This window comes from Pelodiscus sinensis, chromosome 13, assembly GCF_049634645.1.
Source record: "Pelodiscus sinensis isolate JC-2024 chromosome 13, ASM4963464v1, whole genome shotgun sequence".
NCBI lineage: Eukaryota > Metazoa > Chordata > Testudines > Trionychidae > Pelodiscus > Pelodiscus sinensis.
The window spans coordinates 45,317,059-45,344,499 of NC_134723.1; positions in this window are offsets into that span (position 1 = coordinate 45,317,059).

Consider the following 27,441-nt stretch of genomic DNA (forward strand, 5'->3'; position numbering starts at 1 on the left):
AAACAGCTAATCATCATGTGATCCTTCTCCTGACATCCATTGTCCTGTCTGCCAACAGTGGCCCACGCCAGATGCCCCAGAGGGAGAGCACGTAAGAGGTAATCCTCATGTGATCCCTCCCCTGACACCCATTTCCAGACACACAGAGGCTAGGGACACCATTCCTTTCCATCCTGGCTAATAGCCATTGATGCATCTAACCTCCATGAATTGATCTAGCTCTTTTTTGAACCCCGTTGAAGTCCTAGTCTTCACAACATCCTCTGGCAAGGAGTTCCACAGGTTGACTGCGCTGAGTGAAGAAAAACTTCCTTTTGTTTGTTTTAAACCCGCTGCCTATTCATTTCATTTGGTGACCCCTAGTTCTTATAGTGTGGGAACAAGTCAATATCTTTTCCTTATTCTCTTTTTGCATACCAGTCATGATTTTATAGACCTCTGTCAAATCCTCCCTTAGTCTCCTCTTTTCTAAAATGAAATGACCAAGTCTTTTTAATCTCTCTTCATAGGGATGTTGTTCCAAACCCCTCATCATTTTTGTTGCCCTTTTCTGAACTTTTTCCAATGCCAAGATACCTTTTTTGAGATGAGGTGACCACATCTATATGCAGTATTCAAGATGTGGGTGTCCCATGGTTTTATTTAGAGGCAATACAATATTCTCTGTCTTATTCTCTGTCCCTTTTTAAATGATTCCTGTCATTCTATTTGCTTTTTGACTCCCGCTGCACACTGCGTGTATGTTTTCAGAGAACTATCTACAATGGCTGAAGGAGAGTTGTGTTTGCATAATCAACCGGGCACTTCACATGAGCAAATATACTATAGAGGAGAGATTGGTTTCACAACAGAGACTACCTCACAATAAACATTTGGATCACAGGAGCACCACAGTCATTCTAAAGCTAATTACCAATTAAGCAGCTCACACCTGTGCAAAGTCAATATAATGGGTGGCTCTCCCTTTGATCTAGCAGTCAAGGACGGTTCCTTCTTTATGCCTCTTAAAACTTAACCGTGAGCGTGCGCATAAAATAAATGAAAACGCAATTGCAGCCGCCACGGAAACAGATGCGACATCTGTGTCTTATGATTTTACCTTTTGACTTGAAAAACGTGGCCAATTTCAACCAGAAAAATGGGAGCCGCCCTCCAAACGACCGTTGCTAGAGGCAGTGTTCCGTACCAAAAAGGAATCTTTTCCGTTCTCATAACACCTTCTTGACAACATCGATTTCCATAGTAGTGTTTTGTCCAACGGTCACTTTGGGTGAGCGCTCTGCTAGCGTGAAGTTGCTTGACGTTCTAATTGCTGCTAACGTTAGGGAATGCCTTGGACTTCTTGTTTTATTCCTTGCTTTCTTTCATTTAATGCCATCTGTCAGAGTCCATTGTACCTTGGGACAAAATGCAGGACAATGTAGCACTTTAAAGACTAACAAGATGGTTTATTAGGTGATGAGCTTTCGTGGGCCAGACCCACTTCCTCAGGTGAAATAGTGGAAGAAAATAGTCACAACCATATATACCAAAGAATACAATTTTAAAAAAGGAACACATATGAAAAGGACAAATCAAATTTCAGAACAGACGGGGGATGCGGTGTGGGGGGGAAGGTAAATGTCTGTGAGCTAATGATATTAGAGGTGATAATTGGGGAAGCTATCTTTGTAATGGGTAAGATAACTAGAGTCTTTGTTGAGACCCCCGCGTAGTGTCGAATTTTAGCATGAATGACAGTTCAGAGGATTCCCTTTCAAGTGCAGTTTTAAAAGGTTTTTGAAGCAGGATGCAGGTAATTAAGTCATTGAGACAATGTCCTTTCTGGTTGAACAAACCTTGGGACACACCTTTGCATAAAGCGAGAGCAGAGTAGCAAGGCACTGGCAGAAGATCTGACTGGAGGTGGACATTTCAGGCAGCTTTCTATTACACTGGGCATACACTTGGGCAGAGAAAGGTAAATCTGCTCGTGGAAGATGGTGGTATTTCTCATTTTGGTTTCATAGAATCATAGCACATCAGAACTGAAAGGGTCCTCAAGAGATCATCAAGTCCAGTCCTCTGCCCTCACGGCAGGACCAAGCACCATCTAGATCAGTGGTCCCCAATGTGGTGCTCGCGGTGCCATGGCGCCCACCAGGGCATTTATGTGCGCCTGCCTAGTGACCAGTGCCAGCCCGAGCCATTCTTGCGCCCCAGGCACACAGCGCACACGCGGCTTCCACCCCGGGCACACGGCGCACGCGTGGCCCCACCCCCGGACACCCAGCAGCACCAAAAAGTTGGGGACCACTGGTCTAGATCATCCCTGGCAGGTGTTTGTCTAACCTGCTCTTAAATATCTCCGGGGATGGGGATTCCACAACCTTCCCGGGCAATTTATTCCAGTGTTTAACCACCCTGATCAGTAAGAATATTTCCTAATGTCCAACCTAAACCTCCCTTGCTGCAATTTGAGCCCATTGGTCCTTGTTGTCTTCTCAGAGGCCAAGAAGAACCATTTTTCTCCCTCCTTCTCATAACACCCTTTTAGGTACTTGAAAGCTGCTACCATGTCTCCTCTCAGTCTTCTCCTTTCCAAACTAAACAAGCCCAATTCTTTCAGTCTTCCCTCATAGCTCATGTTCTCTAGACCTTTCATCATTTTTGTTGCTCTTCTCTGGACCTTCTCCAATTTCTCCCCCTTTCCTTAAATGAGTTGCCCGGAACTGGACTCAATACTCCAACTGAGGCCTAATCACCACAGAGTAGAGTGGAAGAATGACTTCTTGTGTCTTGCTCACAATACCCCTTTCAATGCCTTCCAGACTCATATTGGCTGTTTTTGCAGCAGTGGCAATTCAGAAGGAAAACCAAACATTTTGCAATCGCCTTGACAGGGATTGGAGCAGTTCACTTAGGGGGCTGCCCCATAGGTGCAGCCCCTGGAAGCTCAGGGCTTTGAGGCTCCTGGATTCCTTGGGCAGGTGAGCTGACAGGATGTGAGGCAGGTTTTAGAAGCTACCTGACAGAGAGGGCTCTTTGGGTGTGTCTAGACTACAGGGTTTTGTTGACCAAAGTGGCCTTTTGTCGGCAAAACTATACCTGCGTCTACACTACCGCTGAGCTCTGTTGACGTAACGTCGACAGAACTCGGCAGTTTTGTCGACGGTGGTAAACCTCATTCTACGAGGAATAACGCCTTTTGTTGACAGAAGGTGTTATTGCATCTACACTGTCCTTTGCGTCTACACTCTCATGTCGACAAAGCGGCTTGCTTTGCCGACAGAACTGGATGTCGTCTAGATGCTCTTTGTCGATGGAAGCTTTGTCGACAGTATCTGTTGACAAAGCCTTTGTCGACAAAAGCCTGTAGTCTAGGCGTACCATTTTAGAACTCGGCCTTGATTCTTTTGGAAGTATGTTGAAATCAAAGCTCATTCAGCCAAATTTCTCCCGCTCTCTCTAGATACAAGCAGCTGACTGGATTTTGAGACTATTGATTCATGATTTGTTACAAGCTTTATAAATGGAACCTTCATATACGGCATGGCCAAAAAGAAAGGCAAGGGAACAAGTAAATAATGGGTAGCTTGGCGGGGGGAGGAATGGTTTGGGCGGCCTAAGGAAAAGGGTCTTTACAAGAAAAGTGAAAAAGGTGAGACTCCAAGACACTGTGGGTGAAATTCACCCCCTTGCAAAAGGATCCTCTTGAGCCTTCAAAATGGGCCTAAGATAAGCACCAGTGGCATTAGCTGACGTTTCCTTGTATGAGAACTAAGCTGTGGGTTGTGTCTCCATTGCTAACCATACAAGACCCTTTCCCCTTCCAAACCTGTTCTGACCCCCTCCCTTAAAAGAAGCGTCTCCCTCTAGTAGCAATTAACCCTCTTGTTAAGTCTCAGAGGCAGGGAGCCGTGTTAGTGTGTGTCTGCAAAAACACCGAGGCGTCCCGGGGCATCTTAGAGATGAACTGATTGGGGGGCATCAGTTTTCATGCAGACAACCCACTTCATCAGATGAACTGGAGTGGAAGTGACAGAAGCAGGGGTGTATATATGGAATGTTGCTGGCCAGAGAGTCCCGGCAGCTGGGGCCCACTGGGAACCCAGCAGCAGATGACTGGCGGGGCACTGAAGTGGGGCCAGGACCATGGGAGCTGGTGGTGGCCAGGAAGAGTGGGAAGCTGATGTCCTACTCAGTTGTAGTTGTACCACGTGGCCGGACTGAAGCGAACCTTCGGCTCCGCCCCAGGGTTAAATCCTGCCAGTTGCTAACATGAAACCCTACAACATGCCTTGGCCACAGTGGAATCTTACTTTGTGTTAGTGAACGTGTGACAAATCCATCTTTCCCCCCAACCTTCAGAGAGTGAAGAAACCAGAGGTTTGGATTAAAATGCCCAGCAGAACTGAACATCTAAACGGAAACTGTTTTCAGTCATCGCTTGCTGGGATTCGGAGGCAACTGCAACAAACATACACTGTGGGAGATGTATTCTCTATTTTGAATACACCTTCAGTCCACGTCTCATTAGTCCAGTGATCCCTGTAAGCCGAGCACTTGGCCACTCTGGAGAGATTCACGTGCCGCCCAGCTGATTAGCAGAGTGCCCACAGCTGGCTGCATGTTTTTCCTGGTGGTACACATCTGCGCATGCCTTGGTGCACAGAAAAAAATTATTCCACGCATGGATGGAAAAAAAAATTGCTTTTTATTGATAGTGTTGCTTTCTCTTTCAGATGTCTCTAGGCTGTTTCCAACACTGAAAATCCACGAAATATGGGGCATGATTAATACAAAGCTAATAATGAAAAAATAAAACCCCACATCAGATAACCATTCTCAAGAGAGAGAAAAATGACAAAATAACAGCTCCTTTATGATGCCCTCAAGACTGCAGTCATCACCGTGGGCTGTCAGATAACGCAACGCCCCGAGGCCTCCCTCTGTGTTCTGTGGCCCTCCCTAAATACTTGGAGGATGGGGGAAAGATGGACCTCCCAGTGGGTGTTGGAGAAGATCAAAGCTGGGCCCTATCTGGCTAGATGGAAGGTGCACTCCACAATCAAGGATCCTTCACCGAAAATCCCTCCCCATCAACCCCCTTCCTGGGCTCAAATGCTGCCAGGGAAGTTTATCTCCTAATAAATGAGTTGACTTGGAGTAAAGCTTACAGGATTTGGGGCCTGATCCAAAGCCCAATGAAGTCAATAGGAAGATTCCCATTGACTCTGATGGCCTTTGGAGCCAGACCCCTTGTGAGGGAGTGAAGAGAGGAGGGCCTGGCATTTCAGGGGTTAAACAAAGTCTTTCGGCCCAGCGAGCTCCGCCTCGCACTACCTGTAGCCAATGCCAGGCCGGGAGGGAGGATAAAAGGAAGGATCCTGGCTCAGTTGGCTGCTGACCAAGAAGGAGACAGGAGCTGGTTCTGCTGGCTGCTGGACAGGAACCAAAGCCCGTCTTCTTGGCCAGCCACCAGAGCACATGAGCCTCCAAACCCCCTCCCCAAGCCTCCTGGGACAAAGAGAGAAACCTGCTAGAACCCTTGTTAAGGGGGAAATCTGGACTCTTGGGGCCTTGCCCCATACTCATAGGCTGTGTCTACATTGGCAAGATTTTGCACAAAAGCAGCTGCTTTTGCGCAAAATCTTGCCGCCTGTCTATACTGGCCGCGAGTATTTGCGCAAGAACACTGACGTTGTAATGTACAAAATCAGTGCTTCTTGCGCAAATACTCTGACGCTCCCGCTCAGGGATAAGCCCTCTTGCACAAGTATTCTTGCACAAGAGGCCAGTGTAGACAGCAACGTGAATTTCTTGCGCAAGAAAGCCCGATGGCTAAAATGGCCATCAGAGCTTTCTTGCGCAAGAGAGCGTCTACACTGGCATGGATGCTTTTGCCAAAAGCAAATCTTTTGCACAAAGGCACATGCCAGTATAGACGCTCTCTTGCGCAAATACTTTTAACGGAAAAACTCTTCTGTTAAAAGTACTTGTGCAAAATCATGCCAGAGTAGACATAGCATGAGGGTTCTGCACCCTTTTGTGCGGGCTAATTCTGGGATCTAACCACTAGACCACCCTGCTGTCAAGGAGACCCGTCCACACCCCTGTTGTTGGGTTGTACATCTGCACCCCTCTTAAAACCTCTCTTCTCTGTAAGCCAGGGCTGAAGAACTCACCAGTATTCGCTTTATCCTGATCGTGTGCTAGTTGGTGACTGCGTCTCTTGGAAACTCCGGCAGCCAGTTGGCCGGGGAGCTGTGACATCCTTGGGCCGTCTCCCACAGGAGTGGAAAACTTTGCTCCCTTCGCAGCCCACACGGCCGACACCCGGCGGTGCCTTTTCCTGCCTTTTTGGACACCGGCCATTGGCTCCTTATCATCCGTTCTGATCTGACAGGGATCCATGTGGCTGAAGTGCTGATTCTAAGCCGCGGCTGCAGCCGGGTTTAAATCTTTATCTGCCATCGGTGAGTCTGAGCGCTGAGTGTGCAGAGACATTATTAGATTATTAAATCAATGACACTGAGGTGATTAGTCACACTTATCTGCATTACCTGACACTGTAATGGCGGTCTATTTTTACTTCCATCCTGCTAATGTCCCGGAGGTCCTGGGATTATGACCAGAAAATTAATTTCTTTACATTTGGACAAGAAATAGAAGTGAGGGGTCTAATCCCGCATCGCTGTTCTACATCCTAACCGAGACGTCCAGAAAAGCTATGGGTATAAGACAATAAGGAGGGTTGGGAATTACATTCCACGGACCCGCTTCTCTCTGTGGCATGGGGCAAAATACCAGCCTTGTGGCGAGGCCTCGAGTTCATTCCTGGGCCAGACTTTGAGCTGCTACCACATTTTGAGCGACGAGGGCCCCTCAGCCATCCTTCATGATTTTACTAGAACTGCCCATTGTTTTCCCTCACAGAAACCTGTTCTCAGGTTGTTGGGGAGGGAGCCTTTCAGGCGTGAGCAGGGCTGGCCCTACTGTGAGGTAAACTGAGGCAGCCACCTCAGGTGCCAGATTGTTTGGGGGAGGGGCACCACTAGGACCCAGAGTGTAGAAAATTGTGTCTGCTGCTGGCCCAAGGCAAGGGGGGTATGAGGGTGTCATTTGAGCTCCCCACCTCAGGTGCCAAAATGTGGGCCGGCCCTGTGTGCGAGAGCCACTCTCGACACCAAACAAAGGGCAGCGTGCGGTAAATGCAATATTTACCTGATTTCCACCCCTATGACAGCACTTTTCATGAGCAATGACAGTCCAGGAATTTAACTTCTAAAATGCATTTCAACAGAAAACTATGACACGGACGACTTTTTTGTTTTGGCTCCCACCCGTGGGCGGCAAACAAATGGGCCACGGGCCGCATGTTGGGTAGCCCTGACCTAGAACGTACCCAGCCGTGGCGAATGGATTTGGAGATTTGCTTAAGGCGCGGCTGATCGATTGTAAAGATGGCGGGGAGCTGACATGTGAAAAGGCAAACATTGCACACGTGACGGATTGCGCCGCCCCAGTGTAGTACAGTCCAAAAACAGCAGCTGCCGCCGCCACAGTGGGCCGTAACTGCTGGGAGCCATTATGCTCTAGTCTAGGCAGCTGTTTCAGTCTATTGAGTAAATAATCTAGGGTATGTCTACACTACCCTCCTAGTTCGAACTAGGAGGGTAATGTAGGCATACCGCACTTGCAAATGAAGCCCAGGATTTGAATTTCCCGGGCTTCATTTGCATAAACTGGGCGCCGCCATTTTTAAATCCCTGCTCGTTCGAACCCCGTGCCGCGCGGCTACACGCGGCATGAACTAGGTAGTTCGGACTAGGCTTCCTAGTCCGAACTACCGTTACTCCTCATTCCACGAGGAGTAACGGTAGTTCGGACTAAGAAGCCTAGTCCGAACTACCTAGCTCGTGCTGCGTGTAGCCGCGCGGCACGGGGTTCAAACGAGCAGGGATTTAAAAATGGCGGCGCCCAGTTTATGCAAATGAAGCCCGGGAAATTTAAATCCCGGGCTTCATTTGCAAGTGCGGTATGCCTACATTACCCCGCTAGTTCGAACTAGCAGGGTAGTGTAGACATACCCCTAGAGAGTAAGGCGCCCTGTGTGTGCAGTCCCTTGACAGATCTGACGTGTCGATAAGAGCAGGCTGAAAGGGCATTAGCAGTGACGCAGGGTATCCGCCCCCGGCCGGGTGGGGAAAGCAGTAGCCTTTTAACAGCCTTCTTGGGAGCCTGGCCATGGGACTAGGAACACAGGGATGCAGATATAAGCAACGGACTCTGGTTTAACTTTGCACCTGGAGCGATTGCTGCAGAGTCGGGGGCTTGATCTAGCCCTAAGCAGCAGCCACTCTCAGCTGGAAACCCGGACACAGGTTGTTTCGGGAGACCCATCGCGAGGAGAGAGCAGGTGTCAAGGCTGTTCCCCACTTTGGCATGACAAATGCGGAAGTGGGGGCTCGCAAATGCACCCCCAAAACCTGATCTCTACAGGCTTTGGTACAAAAACTTCCCCCAAAATCCTACTACCCGGACTTTGGAGAATAAAAACCACTGTCACCACCCAAGTATTCCAAGGAAACCAGGGAAGAGATCACATGGGAAACCTCCCTAAAACCTCAGGGGTACCTCAAGCTCTTTTCCCCCAAAGAGCTTGAAAAAGAAGAGAAAAACAAGCTGCAGTCTGTGGTAGCTGACTGTGTGTCTGTCTGACTGGGAGAGCTGGTAAACCTAGGACACCAAAATAAACCAAAGCAGGTTAATTAGAAAAGAAAGCAAACTTTTATTATCAAAACAATACAACTGTTGCAAGCATAGTTAAGGTGGATAGATGGTAAGGGACACTAGTTTATATACTCAGGGAAAATTCCCTGGGATAGAAAGCTTCATTACAAAAGAGAAGAAAAAAACACTTTGAACAGCTCAGACATCAATTCCACATTCCCAAATCAGAAAACAATAAAACCTGATGGGTTAGACTTTGCCCTACTTACACATATAAAAGTCCATTCTTGGGAGAGCTACAGGCCTTCCCATCTCCCTGTTACTTGGAAGAAACTGCTCTGACTCAGACAAAGGAGGGAAAAGTTAAAAATTCCTATGTCCCAGTTTGAAATCCCTACCTGCATTACTATTGGCTGACCAGATACCTGGCTAGAGACAGGAGACATAGTTAACCCCTTATTCCCCAGGGGCTGACCAGCCCTCATAGTTACGACAGCAGAGCTGAGGCCTTTTCCCTCCCTCTGATTTGGGGAGGGGGAGGGCGGTGTGGCTTCTTTAGTAGCAATGGGACGGAGGAATCCCAAGCATTGTTACAGGCTGGGGACCGACTGGCTAAGCTGCAGTTTGGCAGAAAAGGACGTGGGGATTCCAGTGGACGAGAAGCTGGATATGAGTCAACAGGGCGTCCTTGTAGCCAAGAAGACCAATGGCATATTAGGGTGCATTAGGAGGAGCGTTGCCAGCAGATCTAGAGAAGTGATTGTTCCCCTTTATTCGGCACTGGTGAGGCCTCATCTGGAGTATTGCATCCGATTGCTCCAGAAAAGATGTGGACGCATTGGAGAGGGTCCAGTGGAGGCAACCAAAATGAGTAGAGGGCTGGAGCACATGACCTATAAGGAGAGGCTGAGCGATTTGCGCTTGTTTAGTCTGCAGAAGAGAAGAGTGAGGGGGGATTTGACAGCAGCCTTCAACTCCCTGAAGGGAGGTTCCAAAGAGGATGGAGAGAGGCTGTTCTCAGTGGTGGCAGATGCAGAACAAGGAGCAATGGTCTCAAGTTGCAGTTGGGGAGGTCTAGGTTGAAGATTAGGAAAAACTATTTCTTAGGCGGGTGGGAAAGCACTGGGCTGGGTTCCCTAGGGAGGGGCTGGAATCTCCATCCCTAGAGGTTTTTAAGTCCCAGCTTGACCAAGCCCTGGCTGGACTGATTGAGTTGGGGTTGGTCCTGCTTTGGGCAGGGGGTTGGACTGGATGACTCCTGAGGTCTCTTCCAACCCTGTGATTCTATGTTTATTTTGATATAACTTCTGATCTGGAAGGTTATGATGTGTCTCATGCTCTGTTCTTATTGGCTCTCCATGTGTCACTGGCTTCCCTATTAGTCAGGCTCTTGGTTGCAGGGAATCAAGGTGAAAGGGTGTTTCAGACAGAGGAGAGGAGGAGAGAATGCTGCTGGCTAAGGATGGGAGAGTAAAAGAGTCCAATCAGTGCCCTTCCCCATTTAGCCCACACATTCAATTAGTGCCCAGAGTTGGCTAGAGCCTCTCTCTGATGTGTCGTTGGCTGAGTGCTGTGCAGGCATTTAGCGTCAGCTGCGTAGGTTTTTATCTCCCACAAAGGTGCTCTTCCAGGGGAATTCTTTCCCCATAACATTTAAACCCTCTCCCTTTCCAGCTGATCTGATGCGTTTAATGTGAGTTATGTAAATTTTCCCCATGAATGACAGGATTTTGACAGTCTGATTTACCTTCCAAGCACACTCCAACCAGCTCATGTTCTCTTCCCTGGAACTTTTGAGTGTTTGGGTGGCATTTGATTATTATTGGCTGACATATTGGAGCTCCGGGGCTGAGCGTAAAGATATTTTAAAATTTAATAGGTTTAAGATGTCATCATTTCCATGCTGATGAATTTATACTTGGAACCAGAGAAGCTCACAGCATTTAATGAATTTATTTAGAGAGCATGGTGCAAGCCCCGTCGTGGGTGCGAAATTAAATCATGGTGGATGAAAACTAACACCCAGAAGCAAAAACGGAACTGGGGAAAAGAATAAATTCCCCAACACCAAACAGATATAAGGCACCTAAGGGACATATTTACTAAGAGTTTGTGCCCTGTTTTCAGTGAAGCTTGTCGTTGTGTAAAAGTGTTAATCTGATTTACTAGAAAAGTTTTGTGCTCGTTCTCCATCACCCGGCTTCCTCTTCCCTGCTGCTTCCAATCCCCAAAACAATACTTGAGGCCATGGTTGAATATGTCATTCGAGAAGGCTGCAGTTCTATGGGAGAGTTTACAAGCAACCAAGCAATAAAATAATACAGGTTGAACCTCTCTCGTCTGGCACCCTTGGGACCTGACCGGTGCTGAGCCAGAGAATTTGCCGGACCACAGGAGGTCAATATTGTCTAGCAGCATTACCAGCACTCCCACTTCTTGCTGGGCTATAAGAAGACGTTTAGGGGCAAATCAGAGCTAAATATCAGCACAGAGCCAGGCCTGGGGGCTGTCAACAAACTTTATGGGGCTGCGGGAAACTTGGCCACATCCATGATAAGTGGACAATTGGCGAACTAAAATCATGCTGGACCACGGAGGTTGCCAGACCAGAGAATGCCGGACTAAAGAGTTTCAACCTGTACATCCAAAAGGATTAAAAACATGAAAGTCCATTCTCATTCTAACTAGGTCAATATACTACAGTCCATCTGCTTTAGATGGAAGGAGACGTGCGCCACACCCATCCCAAGGAAATGTTCCTACTTTGCTCTTCCATGTGTATGCCGAGGGCCAGGGGTTTCCATTTGCTAGGGCACAGAACACTGTGCCCTGTTTCCATTGTGCCAGCACTCCTGTGTATATGAGATCACCCGAAAATGTGCATGGTGACTTATGCTAGCCTCCTACTGTTACTATTTATCTCTTCTGCAGTGGTGTCTGGGGTCCTTTCGGCAGAGTGCAGACACATGCCAAGAAGCAGCCTCTGCCCCAAAAAGCTTCCAGTCCCTGTAGAAAAGACAAAAACTCTTTGTCCTGTTGTTCAAAGGATGCGCCAGAGACAGTGACTTGCCCAACGTGTGACAGAGCTGGGCACCAAATCCCAGTTCAGCATTGTTACAATGAGGCAAACAACAGGTTTGCCGGTTAACGCTCAGATAAGAAGGGTTCAAAAATAAAAGGCAGATTACAGGAAGTAGCAGATTTAAGACAAACAAAAGGAAGTATTTCTTCATGCAGAGCACAGTCAACCTGTGGAACTCCTTGCTAGAGGACATTGTGAAGATGAGTAATTGAACTGGGTTCCAAAAAGAACTAGATAAATTCATGGAGGTTAGGCCCATCAATAACTATTAGCCAGGATGGGTAGGAATGGTGTCCCTAGCCTCTGTTTGCCAGAAGCTCAGTATGGGCTACAGCGGATGGATCACTTGATGATTCCCTGTTCTGTTCACTCTCTCTGGGGCACCTGGAATAGGCCACTGTCGGAAGACAAGTTACTTGGCTAGACAGACCTTTGGTCTGACCCAGTATGGACATTCTTATGTTCTTAAGATACCTGGTGACTGGTCAGCCACTCACTCTGTACTATTCCAAGATATTGGGTTGGCTTCTCCAAAGCTGTCTAGGAGATTTAGACACATCATTCCGTTCATATCAGTGAAGCTGTGTCTAAATTACCGAGATGGCTTTGAAACTCTCGACCATTGTCTCTACTTTTACAGCTTAGGTTATTCACTAGTTAAGACAGAAATCTAGTCGACAAGGTCTAAAAAACCTCATTCCCATCTGCTACGGAGCTTTACGGTCAGTATAAAACTGTGTCCTTTCATCATTTTCCAACTCCCGATTTTAAAAAGTCAACTAGATGGAAAACAAAAACACTCCCCCTGCAGAAATTCAGCTGGCTCATAATTTCCAGGGTTTCTCATTGTTATCATAAGGATCTGTATTGTACGTACTCGGCCACTGAATCTGGCAGGAAAAGCTATTTCTCCGCAGTAACCTGACCTTAGCATATCCTTCCCTAGTCAGTTAACAGGGATGAACTGGTCCCCAAAGAAGCAAATGAGAGCAACAGCACAGAATTTCACACACTGCAACTGTTCCGAGGCAAAGGACAGTGTTAGAGAAGAAAAAGGTAATCCAGGCGCGGATGGGGTAAACAGAACTGTTGCATTGCCCCCGCACATCTACCTCGGACATTCAACACAACGTCCGAGTGGCAACAATTCAGCACCAATTACACCTTTTATCTATTTTAATATGTTAATTCACACGTCGATCACTACTTTCCCTAAAACCTTATTTGGTATGTCAACTCCCATACAATGAATATTAATAAGCAGGTAATGAATATTATTATACCCACCCCTAATTACTATTTACAGGATGTCTAATTAAATCAACACTTTCCTATTCTACAAACTTTCTGAATCAGCAGGTTACAGAGATTGAAAAGTAACTCTGAAATATTTATACAGCGCCAGGGAGGGTTGGTAAAAGACACAACAAAGAAGAGCAGCTGCATGTGTATCTATTTTTCTAGGCCACAAAAATGAAGAGAAAGAGCATATTTATACATCAGGTAGGATAATATCTGCTTTGGCCAGACAATCTATCTTTCCAGACTGTAGAAACAAAGGGAAAAAACATATTCACGAACAAGAGAACCTAGAGAGTTCACGTATTTGGGGAGCAACATGACATATGATCTAGACTGTAAGAAGCAAATAGCGACTAGAATAGCGAAAGCAAGAGTGAGTTTGAAGGCGATGGATAAGATCTGGAAAAGCAAAGCGATTAGCTTAGAAACAAAGCTGAGCGTCTTGAAAACATGTGTATTTAGCCGCATGTTGTACGGATGTGAGACATGGGTGATGATAAAAGATTTGAAGAGAAGGATATTGGTGTTCAAGAGGAGTTGTTATAGAAAGATCCTGAGAATAGGATGGATGCAGAAGGTCACAGCCAAAGGAGAACCTACTGCAGAAGGTTATACAATGGAAGTTACAGCTATTTGGGCGTATCTGTAGAATGAACAACGAGCGAAAAGTTAAGACCCTGGTATTTGGCAGAATGGATGGTCTGAATAGGAGAGGCAGACCCCACAGAGAATGGGTAGATGATATAGTAGATTGATGCTGAGCTAGTCTACAGAAACTAAGCCACTCCGCACTGGACAGGGAAAGATGGAAGGAAATAGTAAGGGAGACTTCGGACACTAATGTGCGTTGAGACCGTGGTTGTTGATATGATAATGATGAACACCTACTGTGGTTGAACTCCTTAACCACCAGTGTATAGCTATCCCGGACCCCTATTAATTTTTACATATCCCAACAGAAAGCACCATGATTAGAGACCAGTTAATTTTGATCCTATATGGGTGGTAGCAACAGGTGACTGGCTTTCTTTCCATCCAAATATTTGGAAGGTTGCAATTGTGCTGCTTTGTTTTATCTCCTGCCCCGTGGTTAGCACTTCCTTGAGCGTGCTTACAAAGTGCTTGGTGCATCGCTTAAGAAAAACCTGCCCGTCAAGGAGCAGTAGTCATTTCTGTCCTGTCTCAGCTCACAGGATCCATAACAAATGACCCGCATGAAGTAATTACACTCTATTTTGACTTATCTCACATTGATTATTCAGATGCAAGAAGAATAGTTCTCTCTTGAATAAAAGGAAAATATCAAAACATCCCACTATTGGATTGTCGCCATGTTTTCTTCCTTCCTTTCTCCTTCGCGGGTTGCGTTTACGTCTATGGTGGATTGCAGCTAGGAAACATTTATAAACAAAACCTCCCTGTCTCCATGCTTATAGTTTATGTTTGTTTAAAGGACAATTTTGTGCCATCTCTTTGTATTTTAATAGTCGAAATAAATTTTGCATAATAAATTCAACTCCACTCTGCTGCCTGTAATGACTCTCTGCAGTTTTCTGATGGATGTTTGTATTTGTTTCCTGTGATTTACATGACCTGACATCTCATATAATGAGCTTCCTGGCAGAAACGCCATTCGTGATATTCTATGCAACGCTAATCTATCATTTGATGACCTTATGCGCGTTAGGGTCATGGATTCAATCAGTAAAATGTTTCAGGGTGTAATTAATTACATTTCCCTTCCCCCCCAACACACACTGCTCTACAACTGTTCTCTTAAAACTTGATGAAAGCAATATTTTTCCATAACACTTCTTCAATAAATACAGTGTTTGTTTATATAATCAATCATGCTAAGTTTGGGCATTTTTAGTATTCATGAGTTTCTCTTGCTTGAAACTTCCCAATGTTTATTTTCTAGAGTAATTTAATAGTGTAATTAGTTGAGCAACTAACTACAATACTTTTTAAAGCACAGGCAAGTTACGATTTAGTAATATAGTCTTCGCTATATTTTCACTGTCTTCAATAAAAATGCAACAAACTTTGTGAGCTGATAAATAGCCCCTGATCCATTGACTGTTCCCGGCTACATAAAGTAACGTCTAAAATCAGGAGCTGTGCCAACCTTCCACAAGGCTGAAGTGCAGCATTCCACCTCCGCAACGTGGCCTGCTCTGAGCACATCATACCTGTCCTGCACTCTCCGCATTGGCATCCCATAAAACAGACAGTGACGTTGTAGGTTTCAGGCCTTCTGTTCTAGGCACTCAGAGACTAAAGTTCCAGGATGAAGATGAGGGATTACAGTGGATGAGAAGCTGGATATGAGTCAACAGTGTGCCCTTATAGCCAAGAAGGCTAATGACATATTGGGGTGCATTAGGAGGAGCATTGCCAGCGGATCCAGAGAAGTGATGAGTCCCCTTTATTCGGCTCTGGTGAGGCCACATCTGGAGCATTGTGCCCAGTTCAGGGCCCCCTGCTATAGAAAGGATGTGGACGCATTGGAGAGAGTCCAGCGGAGGGCTACCAAAATGATTCAGGGGCTGGAGCACATGACCTATGAAGAGAGGCTGAGGGATTTGGGTTTGTTTAGTCTGCAGAAGTGAAGAGTGAGGGGGGATTTGAGAGCAGCCTTCAACTTCCTGAAGGGGGGTTCCAAAGAGGATGGAGAGAGGCTGTTTACAGTTGTGATGGATGGCAAAACAAGGAGCAATGGTCTCAAGTTACAGTGGGGGAGGTCTAGGTTGGGTATTAGGAAAAACAATTTCCGTAGGAGGGTGGTGAAGCACTGGAATGGGTTCCCTAGGGAGGTGGTGGAATCTCCATCCCTAGAGGTTTTTAAGTCTCGGCTTGACGAGTCCTGTCTGGGATGATTTAGTTGGGATTGGTCCTGCCTTGGGCAGGGGGCTGGACGTGATGACCTCCTGAGGTCTCTCTCAGCTCTAGGATTCTATGACTGGGCTTCTCAGGCACCGTGGAACTTCGCCGCCTGCAGAGAGACAGAAGTTTCAGGGTCCGCAGTCTCCTAGAAAAGCATGTCTCAGAGTCCAAATCTGCAGATGTTGGGAAAGGATCAGAGAGAGAACAAACCACATGGGACAGCTGTGAGGCTTTGTCTACACTGGGAAGGTTTGGTGTCAAAAGAGCTGTCGACATGCAAAAGTGAAAACCAGTCAAGGTGGGTTTTTTGCTTCCCATTGTCAATATTTCATGGGCACATTACTATAGCTCCCCTGTCGACTGAGCAAAGCATTGTGGGTAAGCAGTAATGTGGGAAGGTAGAGCTGATCCCTACACTTCTTGGGATCCCCTCCAAGTTCTCCCACAGCCTCCTCAGTTGCCAGGATCAGCAGCATGAGTAGCTCTAGGAGCTCTTTGTGCTGAAGAATGTCAAAACAGCACTGGCGTCTCGCCAGGCCTCCCCATGCAGGAGCAACCTGCCTGCTGCTGTGTTGCTAGACAGGCAGAACAGGAGTTTTCCAATGATTTGTTCTTTGTTCCCCAAAGAGAGCAGCTCCCTCAGCTACCAGACACTTCCCAGAGCTTTGAAAGGGGAGGAGACAGGCCTGCAGGGCAGCAGAGATCGCAAAACACTGAGCACAGCCATACAGGCAGGCATGGTGGGATACTGGTGGAAGCCAGTTCTCTGGACAAAACAAACAGCCAAGTCTGGACTGGGTCTTTGTTGGCAATAAAGGGAGGGGAAAAGACAAAAGTCTCTTACAGAGGTAGAAGATTTTTGTTGCCAAAACTGTGTGTTTTTTCCCAACAAAAGTTGCATTGCAGTGGAAATGCTCTCTCTGTTTTGTCAACAAAAGGCAGCTTTTGGTGATAAAACATGCCCGTGTCGACAAGGCCATAGTCACATTGCTTACGGCATGACTGGGGGGTGTTTGGACACTATAGTGAAGAGGGTAATACAAGAACCAATTTTGTATAGAATGGAATGCACGCACAAAAGAGGGAAAAAGTGGCATGTAAAGAGCACCAAATTTTATCTTTGTCACCATGTATTTTGTAATTTAAACACACTTGTGATTCACAAGAGTAATTTTGGCCCATTCAAGCATTGTTGCACCAAATAATTTGGATCTTTAATTTATAGCTGATTCTGGTACCAGACTACAGCATTGTATTAGGGGATTGAAGTGCATTGTCGAAAGATTAAGGACTAAAAGATAAAAGAAACTTTGAAAAACACCAAAGCTTTGCCCATATGCATGATAATGAGTTCTTAAGATGCTACCGTTAACAAGTTCTCTGCTCTCCTGTAAAGGTCTCTAGAGGTGTGTCTAGACTACACCTCTCTGTCAACAGAGAGATGTAGATTAGGTACGTTGAAATTGCTAATGAAGTAGGGATTTAAATATCTCGCGCTTCGTTACCATAAACATAGCTGCCGCTTTTTTTTCGAAACGGAGCTTTTTTGAAAAAAACCCCCAGCAGTCTAGATGCGGAAATGTCGAAAATAAACCCTTTTTCGACAAATCCAGTTAATCTCATATTTTGAGGAATACAGGATCTGTCGAAAAAGGGTTTATTTTTGACAGATCCGCATTTAGACTGCCATTTTTTCTGAAAAAGCTCCGTTTTGAAAAAAGAGGCGGCCATGTTTATGCTAATGAAACACAGGATATTTAAATCCCTGCTTCATTAGCAATTTCGACGTGCTTGATTTGCATCCCTCTGTCGACAGAGGGATGCAGTCTAGACGTAGCCTAGGAGTCTTTCTGGGGGCCCTGAAGGCAAAGCGAGACAAAACATGCTGAAATGGTGAATTAAATGTTCACCGACAGGCACCTGATAACATTAAGTGAATCAATTTCACTGCAGGGAAGGGAGACGTTTGCATCTGCAGAGCTGCTGTTTGTATCATTAAAACCCAGACAGAGACGCTGCGAGGGAAGGAGAGGATGCCGATATAAACCCAACAAACAAAACTAGAAAGTTGGGAGACCTTTGAAAACCCCGCCAGTCAACTAGGTTTGCCAAGAGAGACAGAGGCAGAGGCTCAAGGGGCTGGATAAGCAATGAGACAGCAGTGCTGTGGCAGAAAAGAATTTGGGGAAAATATCCGGCTTTTTCCTAAGCTAGGGATATTAAAATGCGTGTCATTTGGTAACCATGTAACCGCTGAAAATGTCACCGCTTATATGCGAGGCAGCAGCACGGGGAAACAGGAATCTCCTGCGGAGCTGGGTGTTGCTCATGCTTATCGGTTACCCATTTAAACGACTGTACTCTGACATCCCTACTCGACACCAGGCCTTTGTGTTACCTACCCTGGGCCCAGCACAGTATTAGTGAGTTGCTGCTGTGCACAAGGTGCCTGTGAGTGTGAGGAAGGTGCTACAGAAAACCATTTGCTCTTGCTGGCTAGTTCATGGAATGCCCTTAGCGCAGGAGTAGGCAAAATTTTTTGATGGGGGGTGGCACTCCAAGATTTTGGCAAGTGGTCAAGGGTCGCACTTTGCTATGGAGGGGGAGCAGGGTCTGGGGCAGAGGTTGGGTGCAGAAGGGAGCTCGGGGTAGGTGACTGGGGTGCAGGAGAGGGTCTGAGAGGGAGTTTGGATGAAGGGAGGGGGGTTGTGATCTGGGGCAGGAGCTTGAGGTGCAAGGTCCAGGAGGGGATATGGGCGCAGGGAAGGATTCTGGCCTAGGAGAGGGATGGAAGAGGGGGGAGGGTTTGGAAGGGATATGGGACCCGGGGCAGAACGGGTGCACAAGGTTTGGGTGGTGACGTGGGGCAGAGAATTGGGGTGCAAGGACTGGGTGGGGCTAGGTGCTTACAATTTCTGATCAACAGGCACTGAAAAACTGGGCTGGGACCAGGTTAGCAAAGGTTCCCAAAAAGTGGTCCGACTTTAGGGCTGTGAGGATCAGATTGTCACCCGCTCACCGAGCTTCTTGCAAACCGTTTCCTCCTCAGTGATTTTCACCAACTGCTTCCTTGCGGGATCGCAGCGCACCCGCAGGCTCAGCAAGGCGTGGTCCCAGCAGGCTGACGCTACCGGATAAACCCCACTCCGGTCTAAGGAGCAAAGTCAGGCAGACCGGTTACCATGTAGCGTGTGGATCCTTGTTCTTATTTTTCTCTGTAAGTGGTTTCAGTGCTGCTCCATGGGACGCCCTGCAGGCGTGTGGGTTACAGAAAGTTAAACTTGTACGTGTTTACCAAGTCGGGGCCTTAGCGTGTACTTCCCATGTTGTTTGCTGGAAATCACACGCATGTGAGCAGAACATTGCACTGCTGAGTAGGGACACCATGAGGCTCTGAGAAGGGAACATGCTGCCCTTAATTTGTCAATTTCAAACATGGTTATATAGAGAGGAAAGTATTGCCGCCTCCTCCAAGGAGTTTGAGAAATGTTAGTTTGGAGAGAGAGGATTCCTGTTTTCTTTGCGGAAATTTTCAAGGTCAGAGATAACTAGCCCCCATTAAAGACTAATTGCTTGCCACATCATTTTTCTATAGCACATGTATGGAAAGTAACATCTTGAACCCACTAAAAGGCACCATGGTTTTCACTCCATCGACAGACGTTCATGAAATTTTTAAAGGGGGAAAAAAAGAGCACTGTTATAAATCCCTGCAAATGGGTTTTGCAATTAAAACCCGAACCCAACGGTAATTACCCGGACGTGTAATTATCACACTTCAGGTGATGACTTACCAGGATTTCACATAAGGATCTACGAAGCCACAAAAAGCGATGTCACGTTCACTCAGGTTTTGATTGAAAGTTACCAAAACCCATGGAAAGGTTGAGAATTAAGACTGGCATGCCATGCTAAAACCTGCTTTCTCATCTCTGTCTTTATTCTGCCTCATTGCATGTAGGTCCCATCCTGCATTACTGAGGTCTCAAACTGGGAGCTAGAACATAAGAATGGCCACACTAGGGGTATGTCTACACAGCAGAGGTTTTTTCTAGAAAAACGGCCATTTTTCTGAAAAAAACGTCACTTACATCCACACTGCATTCGCATTCTTTCGGAAAAAAAATCGAAAGAATGGAGGGGTTTTTCCAACACTGGTAAACCTCTTTCTACAAGGAAGAAGCCTTTTTGTGAAAGAGTTTCTTTTGGAAAAAGGCGTGTGTGGATGGGGAAGAGGGAGTTCTGTCAGAAGAGGAGGAAAGAGGAAAAAGCACAGGTACCTTGGTGGCCACTCCATCCATAGTAATCACAGCTTACATGCAAGAGAGTGTCCATTCAGTGTGGATGCTATCTGTCGAAAAAGCAGGTTACTTTTTCAATGGGCTTAGCCAGTGTAGACACTCTTTTTCAGAAGTTTTTTTTGAAGATCTCTTCCCAAAAAAACTTCTTTCGAAAGAAGTTTGCATTCTTGACGTAGCCTGGGTCAGACCAAAAGTCCATCCAGAACAGTATCTTGTATTCTGACAGTGGCTATTGCCAGGTGCCCCAGAGGGAATGAACAGAACAGGTAATCATCAAGTGGTCTCTCCGCTGTCACCCATTTCCAACCTCTGACAGAGACAAGAGACACCATTCTTACCCATCCTGGCTAATAGTTATTGGTGGTCCTAACCTCCATGAATGTATCTCATTCTTTTTTTAACCCTGTTACAGTCCTGGTCTTCACAACCTCCTCTGGCAGGGAGTTCCACAGGTTAACTGTGCACTGTGTGAAGAAAAAAAGCTGCCATCTATATGTTAGTCCCACAGATTGCATGAGTGAAACAGAGGACGTCAGTTACTGTTAAAAACAGTATTTCCCAATGCAGTGCTGCAATACATGTGTATCGTGTTCGGGTTTTGGCTCTTGGATCAGCTCAGCCATAGGTAATTATGATCCCCCGAATGCTGTCAGGACCAGGGAGGCTGGCCCAGTTCTGCGATCGTGTAAGAGTAGCCTCTCCAAAGACCGTGTCTCTGCTGTCTGCCGTTTGGACTATGCAGGTGTGATTAGCCGTGCGGCCTCACGCTCTGCTCTGTGACGCGCTGTAGGCATGGAGGGGAAAGTCTTGGTTCGCGTTCATGGCGCCCTGTTTGCAGAGGACAATGTCAACATGAACTCGGAACCTCTAAGATCGCACCTGCAATGGCCATTGTGACGGGCTGTACCCACCCCGCACTGGGCCTGCAAGGGTTAAGCAGGGTTCCCTGGCTGAGGAGGCCCCGCCCCACAGCCCCGCTGGGCATGCTCCAGCTGGAGGCCGGCTATAAAGGCTGGTGGAACAGCTCATTCTGGGCTGCTGGCTGCTGGAGAGGGAGGTGCTGTTGGAGTTACAAGAGAAGGGCAGCAGACGAACCACACTGCGGAGGCCAGTCAGCGGGAAACGGTGAGTCAGGTAGGAGGTAGCCCAGGGTGTGGAGTTAGGTCCCTGAGAGCTCAGTGCGTTTGGGGCAGATTCCCCGCTGAACTAGCAGTGGCCACCCCACCACTGACAGGGCCCTGGGCTGGGACCCCATGGAGAGGGAGAACCCAGGTCCCTGTACCCCTCACCACTGACCCCCGAAGAGAGGCGCTACTACTGTGCCATTGCCTCTGGCTGCTAGGCCACACTGCCCTGCCTGAAGAGGCGTTGCTATTGACTCTGTGACTGCAGCTGTTAGGCCTCACTGCCCTGAAGGAAGGGAAGAGGTGCTACTGACTCTGGCCACTGGACCTCACTGCCCTGAAGGAAGGGAGGAGGTGCTACTGACTCTGGCCACTAGACCTCACTGCCCTGAAGGAAGGGAGGGGTGCTACTGACATTGCCCGTTAGTCCTCGCTACCCAGATGAAAGGGAGTGGTGTTACTGATGCTGGCCAGTAGGCCTCACTACATTTAAAGCAGGGAGCGATTCCTGACTCTGACCATTAGGCCTTGCTGCCCTGAGGGAAGGATGTGTTATTATTGACTCTGGCCACTGGGCTCCACTGCCCTGCAAGGAGGAGGTGTTTTTACTGACTAGGCCTGGCTGCCTCCGAGGGATGAGGTGAGGTCATTGGCCTTGAGCCATTGGGACTGATATGCACATGAGTGGCCACAGAGGCCTCACACCTGCCTCGAAGCGGGACGGGTGTACCTACCCGTGACAGCCACACAGAGGCGCTGCAGTGCCGCGGTCTGGTGCGCATTGCTCTTCACATCCTGGTAGCAGGGGCGTAGCCAGAAGGGCCACATAGGTAGGCCCTAATTTTGGTGGCCGGGCAAAGATAGGGGGTGGGGGAAAGTGGGACAGGAGGGATGGGGGAGCAAACCCCAACTCCTTTCCCCAGAAGGCACTGGAAGGAAGTGAGCCTGGGTACAAAATGGGAGGGGCCCAGTCTGTTCAGGCTCACCCATGGTTATGCCCCTGCCCTGTAGTCCAAACTGTGGTGCACTATAGACAGGCCCTTTGGCTTCCCAATGACCTAGAACGGAAGAGAGAAATACCCGTACGCTGTTGATTAGAGACAGGGCCTTCCTTTTGCTGCTGTTGCCACATTTTTGGTGCCTGCTTTTCTGGTGCAAGCACATCGAGAAGGAATAACAGTGATGCCACAGAAGCGGCTCTACTTGTTCTTGTTTATCTGGAGTCGGTGAAAACTCACTAATCCAACACAACGCCCCTCCTCACACTGGAATGCTCTCCTTTTAGCCGACCAAGCAACGCGATGCACGGTTTGCTTCCACCCCATAGGCAAAGGTAACAAAAATGGGGACTGAGTGCGAGGAAGTGGAAGCCCATCTTGAAGGAGAGAACGTGAGAAGTGGGGAGAGTGGAATTCTGTTATTTTGAGGAAAAGCAGTAGAGGGCATTGTGGATACAATACAGCAGCCTGTGCTAATGCTTTGAAACAAGGCCTTTCAAAAAGGGTTGCTGTCTTGATTCTGTGGGACGGTGTGGTTCTTTAACGGGAGCAACCAAGGTAACGTTCTCCACACTCACTGAGAAGTCTGAATATCTTACTAGACGGCAATGACTTTTCATAGAATCATAGAATCATAGAATAATAGGACTGGAAGGGACCTCAAGAGGTCATCGAGTCCAGCCCCCCGCCCTCAAGGCAGGACCAAGCTCCGTCTACACCATCCCTGACAGATGTCTATCCAACCTGTTCTTAAATATCTCCAGAGAGGGAGATTCCACCACCTCCCTTGGCAATTTATTCCAATATTTGACCACCCTGACAGTTAGGAATTTTTTCCTAATGTCCAATCTAAACCTCCCCTGCTGCACTTTAAGCCCATTACTCCTTGTCCTGTCCTCAGAAACCAAGAGGAACAAATTTTCTCCTTCCTCCTTGTGACACCCTTTTAGATATTTGAAAACCGCTATCATGTCCCCCCTTAATCTTTTTTCCAAACTAAACAAGCCCAGTTCATGAAGCCTGGCTTCATAGGTCATGTTCTCTAGACCTTTAATCATTCTTGTCGCTCTTCACTGTACCCTTTCCAATTTCTCCACATCTTTCTTGAAATGTGGTGCCCAGAACTGGACACAGTACTCCAGCTGAGGCCTAACTAGTGCAGAGTAGAGCGGCAGAATGACTTCACGAGTTTTGCTTACAACACACCTATTGATACAACCTAGAATCATATTTGCTTTTTTTGCAACAGCATCACACTGTTGACTCATATTCAACTTGTGGTCCACTATGACCCCTAGATCTCTTTTGGATAGCCCAAAGGTGGGAGTAATGTGTTATGGCCCTGTTCCTGCAGGCTTATTTTACACTGAGCTCCATAGACCTGTTTGTATCTGGTCTACTAGACCTTTCATCATTTTTGTTGCTTTTCTCTGGACCTTCTCCAATTTCTCCACATCTTTCTTGAAGTGCGGTGCTCAGAACTGGACACAAGACTCCAGCTGAGGCCTCATCAGTGCAGAGCAGAGCGGAAGAACGACTTCTCGTGTCTTGCTCACAACATCCCTGTTAATTACTCCCTTAGCTCCCTGCCCTTGTCAGCAGGCCTGGCAGGACAGCAGACTACGTGATCAGCCTTTAAAATCGGTGAACCTCTGGCTACAGGAAAGCCCGATTTTCAAATCCTCTAGTCACTGCCGTCCTATGAGTGCACACACTCGGGGTGATGAAGTCTGCCCGCATCCAGGAATGGCCAGCCGGTAAATTAGTCCTGGTTCTATTCCAGGAAACGAGCGACGGCTCTTATCTCCAGTAAGTATCAAGGCAAGCGCCTTTGGCTTTTTACCCAAGGGTTTGTGTTGGTCCCTTGGACGGCTGGTGCACGGCTTGTGTGGTTTGCGTAGCGCAGCTGTGGTAGACTCACTTTGAGTACATCCGTGTTCGTTATTTAGGTGCCTGCCCGCAGGCCCGGCTTCAAATCCATGCTGGAGCGCGCGAGTTGTATTTCACCTTCTGCGCTGGCTCTTGTATGCTTTGATGTCCCCACTATTCAGACACGAAGAAGTGAATTTACTTACAGATGCTTTGTCTGGTAAAACATGTTTGCATGTCATTTGTTTGGCCTGGTCACCCTATCCCCTTGCTTCTGCATTTGTGCACCCCCTGAAGATATTTGCATAAAGAACTTTGTTCTCCTGTAGGTCATGTGGCCGATTGGGGCTAATCCCTTGGGTCCTGTGTTTCCTGGCGGGGTTTTTTGCGTGCCTCAGAGGCTCGCGGTGCCCGCATCGCTGGCAAGCTATCAGAGCCCTTTTCATCATAGGCAAGTCCAGGGCATGGGAGGTCAGTCCCTCCACTAGTCCGCACGGCCGCCTCTGTTTCTTGCTGGTAACCCACCAGCCAGGAGGAGGGTTGGGGGGAACCCGGTCCCACCTGCTTGCTCTGGGCTCCGACTCAGGGCCGGGGTAGACCAGAATGGGTCATGAGGCTTGGCTCTTGCCCCACTGAACAGTGGCCCCTCCCTGGACCACTTCCCCAACCCTTCCTAAGTACCGCCCTACAATGCCTTGGGTCAGGCTTCGTGGCAGGCTGTCCAGGGTCAGCCTCTTGTGCTGGGCTGCTCTGTTCTCCTTCACTTCTCCTCTGGTCCGTCCCTCCACTCCTTCCCCCACGCCTTGCCTGAGGGAGGGTTATTTATGGTGCGCCCATCGGCCTTAACTAGCCTCAGGTGTTCTGATGAGCTTTCCCTTCAGGCTGATGATAGAGGGGCTTCACGTGTTGAAATGGCTGGGCCGCAGTCTCTGGCAGCCTATACTGGGAACATAAAACTGCGTACCCTGCTCCCCGTGTATCTGCCTTCCACTAGGCTTCGGCAGCCCCCTGCTCTCGGGGTGCTGTACCCCTCCTCCCTTCCTTTTTGAAGGGGGTGCCTGGGGGAGGGGGCTGCTGTTTTTGTGGCAGGCAGGCCCTGGCTACCCTTACATTCTGGGCTAAGCCCTCCTTTTCCACCTGCCTTTTGCAGGTGGCTCCCCCCCCCTTCACCTCAGCTCATAGGCGTGTGCACGAGGTGTGCCGGGTGTGCCCAGGCACACCCTAATGTCTCACAGGGCTGGCTGGCAGCTGCTGGAGGAGGAGGGGGATTTGTGACGGGGCGCCGCAGCCCCTCACTTCAAATTCCCCGGCGCCGTGCGCCGGCCATATACATGACACTGTGGGACCCCCCGTCTTTGTCTTTCTATGCCCTGGAGAAAAAAAGGGGGGCTAAAAAGCACATGGTCTGCCTTCTGGTGGAGGATGGTACCGTCCTCATAGATCCAGTGGAGATGCACGAAAGGGCTTGTGCCTTCTATGCTTCTCTGTTCTCCCTGGATCCGGCTGACGCCGATGCCCCCAGGGTTCTCTGTAACGAGCTCCCGACGGTCAGCGCGAACGACTGGGACTGGCTAGAGCTGCCTCTCTCTCTGGCCGAGTTCTCAGAAGCCCTCCATCTCATGCCCACCAATAAATCACCTTGCTAGTGTCTGGGCTGAGTCCTTGGAGAGTGGGGTCCTCCCTTTATTGTGCAGGCGAGCCGTGCTCGCCTTGCTGCCTAAGACGGGGGACCTCCGCGATCTGAGGAATTGGCGTCCCATCTCGTTCCTCAGCATGGACTATAAAATGGTCACCAAAGCCATCTCCCTAAGGCTGAAGGCTGAAGTCTAAGTCGGACATGGTCCATCCAGACCAGACCTACACTGTCCCAGGCCGAACCATCTTCGACAACCTCTTTCTGGTCCTGGAACTCGTAGAGCTTGGGTGTAGGGATGGTCTGTCATTCGCCCTCCTGTCCTTGGATCAGAAGAAGGCATTCGACCGAATGGACCACGGGTACCTCCTGGGCACCCTGCGGGCTTTCAGCTTCAGGCCCCATTTTGTGGGGTTTCTCCAGGTGCTGTACGCCTCCACAGAGTGCTTGGTCAAGCTCAACTGGACCCTGACCGCACCGTTCAGCTTCGGGCGGGGAGTACGTCAAGGCTGTCCGCTGTCAGGCCAGCTCTACGCTCTGGCCGTGGAGCCCTTCCTCCATCTTCTTCGCAAGAGGTTGACGGAGTTGGTGCTCCATGAGCTGGAGACACAGCTGTTCCTGTCGGCGTACACCCACGACGTGCTCCTCGTGGTCCAGGACCCGGGCGACCTGGGGTGGGTGGAGGCTTGCCAAGCCGTCTACTCGGCGGCCTCCTCCACCCAGGTCAGCTGGGTCAAGAGCTCTGGCCTGGTAGTGGGGGCTCTCTCCCACCCGCGCTTCAGGCCATCAGGTGGGTCTGCAGCTCCATTTCATCGTTTTTCTGTCTGCCACACATCCCTCTCCACCGGAGGCCTGTCAGAGTTTAGAGTCCAGGGTAGTTGAGCAGTTGCAGAGATGGACAGGACTGCCCCGGTGCCTCTCCCTGCATGGAAGGGCTCTGGTACTTAACCAATTGGTCCTGTCCATGCTCTGGTACCGTCTCATCACCCTGGTCCTACCCCCGGGTTTCCTGCCTCATATCCAGCAGCTAATGCTGCAGTTCTTCTGGCCAGGACTGCATTGGGTCTCTGCAGGGTTCTCCATCTCCCCCTGGAGGACAGAGGGCAGAGCCTGACATATTTGCGTATGCGGATTCATGTCTTCCACCTCCGGGGCCTGCAGAGACTCCTATCTGATGCAGGTAGTCCAGCGTGGAGCACGCTTGCACACGTTTTCCTTCGCCGCTTCTGAGGGCTCCGATATGACCAGCATCTCCTTTATTTGAGGGGTCTTCCGTGAGACCTCTCCAGGCTACCGGCCTTCTGCCAGGACCTCCCCCGGACCTGGAAGCTGCTTGTGGCAACCAGGTCCTTGGGAGCCACTGTGGGGGCAGACCTCCTTGTGGAGCCCCTGCTACACAACCCCCATCTACATGTGCAGGCGGTAGAGTCCCCCTCGGTGTGCCAGAGCTGGTCCTGGCAGAAGTCACCAGAGTCGGAGACCTCCTGGACTACAACTGGGGAGACTGGGTGGATCCTCTTGTGCTCACCCA